Genomic DNA, 4,830 nt, shown 5'->3' on the forward strand with positions numbered 1-4,830 from the left:
CCTTGGCCGGGTCAGCATTACCCCCCTCCTGGACCACTGCACCCATCTCCCCTCTATGTCCAGTCTCAACGCTCCCACACTGGCCCTGAATATCCTTCCAAACACAGAACTGCCATCACACTCATGTCACTCAGATGTGACCGGAGACACTCCAGTTGGAAACACTCTGTGAAGGTCACACAAAAGCTGCTAAATAAAAGGCACTTGAGAGGCCACCTCAGTGCGTTGGCCTTGCATAGCTTCTTAGAGGAGGCTACACTTTGGAGCCTGAAACCAGAGGGAGGAAGACTGGCAGAAGTGGGGGAAATGGCGGGTGTAATATCAGAGACAAACCTAAGTGAAGGTGGAGTATGTTAGCTGTCAGAATGTTCTGATTGAGCAAAGCATGATTTGCTTGGAGGGGCAGGAAGTTCTGGCCAAAACACCAAGGCTGAATTTGACATCTCAGAAAAATGAGACATCTCCATCTCTTGGGGTGGGGGAGGGTCCAGATGACCTCCAGAAGAAGCCGGTAAGCAACCACTTCCCCCTCAGTGAGAGACTCTGGTTTTCCTTTGAAGAACCACCCTCTGCTCTGCTCAGCCCATGGAGTTTGACTGGAGCTCAGCCCATTCCAACCTCAGGTGATTGATCAGTCCATGATCCAGTGTTTACCAATCAACCTAATCTATCCTTCACAGTCCCACTGTCCATTCAGGGTTAGTATTGTGTTTCAACCCCCACCGGTGACCTGAAGGTCAGTTCTGGCACTTAACTGCCCAGAGTTAGCAGAGACCCCACAAGGTAAAGGCTCACTCCACAAGACTGCCCCCATTTCAGATGCCAGCTGCAAGTGGGGTCCCCTGGCCATCTATCCTTCTTGCCAAGCACCTACAGATCTGGGAGTGTCCATCAGTCCCCTCAGGTTTGATAATTTACTAGAACAATTCACATGGTACAGAAAAGCACTATACTTACATTTTAGTACAATTACATTTTATAATTAAGGATATGTCAGGAACAGCTATGGAGCACTATACTTACATTTTAGTACAATTACATTTTATAATTAAGGATATGTCAGGAACAGCTATGGAGAAGGAAATGGCAACCCACTCCAGTGTTCTTGCCTGGAGAATCCCAGGAACGGGGAAGCCTGGTGGGCTTCCATCTATGGGGTCACACAGAGTCGGACACGACTGACGTGACTTAGCAGGAACAGCTAAATGAAGAGCTACATAGGGAGAAGTCCTGGAGGGTCCACATAGACTTGGGGCATATCACTCTCCCCACACATCAGTGTCTTCACCAACAAGAAGCCCCACTGAGCTTCAGCGTCCAAAGTGTTTATTAGGGGTTTCATTACTTAGGCACAGTGGAGTAAATCACTGCCGTGTGACTGAACTCAATCTTCAAGTCCCCTTCCCTCCCTGGAGATCAAACTGGCTCAAAATCCCAACCCTCTAATCATAAAGTTGGGGCTTCTGCTGACAATCCCCCATCTTGAAGCTATGTAGAGGCTTGCCATTAAGTCGTTTCATCAGCAAAAACTCAGGTGTGATCGAAGGGGCTCACAAGTAACAGACACTTCTGTCACTCAGGAATTCCAAGAATTTTAAAAGCTTTGTGCTAGGAACCTGCAACAAAGACCAGACAAATTCATCATACAAAAGATGGGCACTGGGTGACCCAAGCTGAGCTGATGAGATGCAGCCCTACTGCACTTGAGCTAGAATTATTGGAAAAGCTATGATCTATCTCTGCTGGGATCATGAAGCTAGTAGAATGTAAGCTTGGAACTCTGGTAGCCATCTTGCTCCCTAGGGGGGGACAATCTGCTTGAGAAGGAAGATAACCCAGAGGAAAGCTAAGCTAAGAGACAGAGCAAGTTCACATGGACCCTGTTTGAGCCTCTGGCTCCTGCCATGCCTCATGTCATTCTATCTCTGATTTTTTTTTTTTTTCTTGGCCATGCCACATGGGATCTTCCATGCCACATGGGGTCTTCCTAGACCAGGGATGGAACCTGACCCCTGCAGTGGAAGCATGGAGTCTTAACTGCTGGAGTGCCAGGGAAGTCCATACCTCTTACTTTTGAATTCTGTGAACCAACAAACTTTTAGGACCTTAAATGGAGTAGGGGAGGTGGTGGTCCTATTACTTGTAGCTGAAAGCATCCTGAATATTACATCCCCTGTTCCTAAGGAGGAGGAAGTGTTTTGCTTTTCACATTAACAGCTTGCTTAACCTGGGCTCTTGGACCCATCCTTTCCCTGGGATGGTAATTGAAGCTTCACTCTTTCAATTACTATCCCTTCTACTGGCTCCCTTCTCCTAAGACTTCAGACATAAAATCCGGCTTCCCTCAGGATATAAACAAACAAGCAAACCTCTCCATCCTCTACAACCCTCCATATCTCCTTCCCTTTTTGGCCAAACTGTGTATGACAACTCTTCACATTCCTACCCCCACTTGTTCACCTTCCATTCATCTCTCAGTCTGCTACCATTGGCTTCTGCTTCCCTAAAAATGACTCTCAACAAAGTCACTAAGCAATGTAAGTCCGTGTTTTCTATAGGAGGCAATAGCAATGGCCAGTCCCATGGATCCCTTATCATTTGTGTATGAAGTGTTTGCCAAACCACCCCACCCCACCCAATTATGCGCACGCACACATGCATATGCTCTATTACCACACCCCCTGGGCTTTGGTGTGCGGTGTTTTTTCAAACAATTAGACCTTCTAGATGTTTCTTCTTTTTCTTGAGAACTGTCCTGTCCTCAGGCCACTGGAAGCTTTGCCTTGATGAAGTGCCTGAGAATTGACATCTCCTAAGGGGAAGCCCTAGTTAACAGCTGAAGAATGTTGGTACAGGAAAGGCCCAGCTCCCTTGTTTCTGGATAAATCTGAGTCACAACTTACATCCAGAACTTCCCGGAGGAATCAAGCTGAACTACTCTCACACGTTCTCTGAGATCACATGTTCTCTTGGTTTCCTCTCCTGCCCCTTCCTCTCCTTTACTAGTTTCTCCTGGTAGCACTTAAAAAAAATCATTTGCACACAAATTCTCATCTCTGGGTGTGCTTCTGGAAAACCTGATCTAAGATATCATCTCAGTACTTTCTACTCTTTTTTTTTTTTTTTTGCCTGCCTATGTGGTTTGTTTCCCAAAAATAAGTTCTAGGCCCTCTTCTCTCTACAGGTATTACCAGGACAATCTAATTCATGTCCATGGCTTTAACCGCTACTCGTGTCTGATCACGACCACACTGCTGAGACTGTAGATCTGTCTCTGCTGGACAGCTCCACCTAGTTGTCCTCAGACATCTCTTACACCAATACAGTAAGTCATTAGGCACATATGACTATTTTAATTAACTAAAAAAAACACATCATTTCCTTAGTCACACTAGCCACATTACAAGTGCTCAAAACCCACATGTGGCTAGTGGCTACCATACTAGGCAGTCCTGATAGACAGCATTTCAGTCATTGCACAGTTTATTGGACAGTTTAGACAATATTTCCAAACATAATTCAGCATTACCAGCCCCTTCCCGTACTCCTCACCTTGTCTCTCTCTTCTGGACAACAATGGGCCAACTACAGAGAAAGGGTGTGTGAACTTGTCAGGGAGGAGGGGGGTGATCACAGAACTAGAGTCCTTCCCACTGACATCTCCTGAATTGGAAAGACGGATGGACAAAGATGGTGACGAAGACCTTAACAAAGGCCATCTGGTGAGCTGATGCTAATTTGGGTAGAGCTGGGGGAGAGATGGGGACTAAGTATTGGCTAGGCCAAGACTTTGTGTTTCAGGAACAGCAAGTGACCCAAGCCAATCAGCTAAAGTCAGTTCTGGAAATTTTACTGCAAATCTCAGAGGAAAAACATGCCCCCCTACAAGAGTTGCTAGGCTATTAGGACTTAAGTTTGGAGCTACAGAAATCTATTTTGCCACTAACAGAGGCACGGGGAGAGCTCAGTCTAGAGGTGAACCACAGGTTCCTGGTATTTTTTTGGCCCTTTTATTCAGCTGTTCCTGAAGAAACTTGATCCATTCTTTTCAATGGCTTGAGTCCAAAGAGTCCCTTATTGCTTAGGCCAGTGGAGCTGGGTCAATGAGAGATCTGAGTGACTAGGATCTCACCGTGCTCATGATTTCAACTGCCCTCTGCTACACTTTAATACCGTCTCAATTTCTATATCTGGCCTTGATGCCTCTCCTGAGCTCCAGACTGTGTCCACCTGTCTCCTGACGTCCCACAAACACGCCCCAAACTGACCTCATTATTCCTACCGCCCCCACTTCCATTTCCCAAGTTCAGAGATGGAATCTCCTGGAACCTCCAGGACTTTCGTCAAAGAAACCACCAAGGTCGTAAGTTCAGGCTCCGCCTCCTCTCAGGGCCTCACCAAGGTCACCCGCACCTTCCCTCCCCCAGCTCCTCGGGGGCGGTGTCCTCTCACCCCTCAGCCGCCCGGGACGGCGCTCTAGGCTGCGGCGGGCCCTTCAAAAAGCCTTCTCAACTCGCTGGTTTCCGGTACCCGGCTCCTCTAGCCTCCGTCAAGCGCTCGAGACTCTACTCCCCTGAAGTCCCTTCTCTATGGTTGACTGCTCCCCTTTGTCCCGACTTTCCTCCAGGAGGATGTTCTGGTAGAACCCAACCCCTTCTTATGGCTGCTCCTGCCGACCCTGGTAGGCGCAACCGGAGAAGTCACTGAGCCCTCCGAGACTCACATACTCCAGCTCTGGAAGGGCTGCGCGGAGTGGGAGGGTGGCGGAAGTGAGTGTAAAGCTGCCCTTCCTTCTCCGCGCTCTTCTCTATGGTCGCTTCCTACGGTGAC

This window comes from Moschus berezovskii, chromosome 27 (assembly GCF_049115385.1).
Source record: "Moschus berezovskii isolate FMDL1 chromosome 27, NW_MosBer_1.0, whole genome shotgun sequence".
Taxonomy (NCBI): domain Eukaryota; kingdom Metazoa; phylum Chordata; class Mammalia; order Artiodactyla; family Moschidae; genus Moschus; species Moschus berezovskii.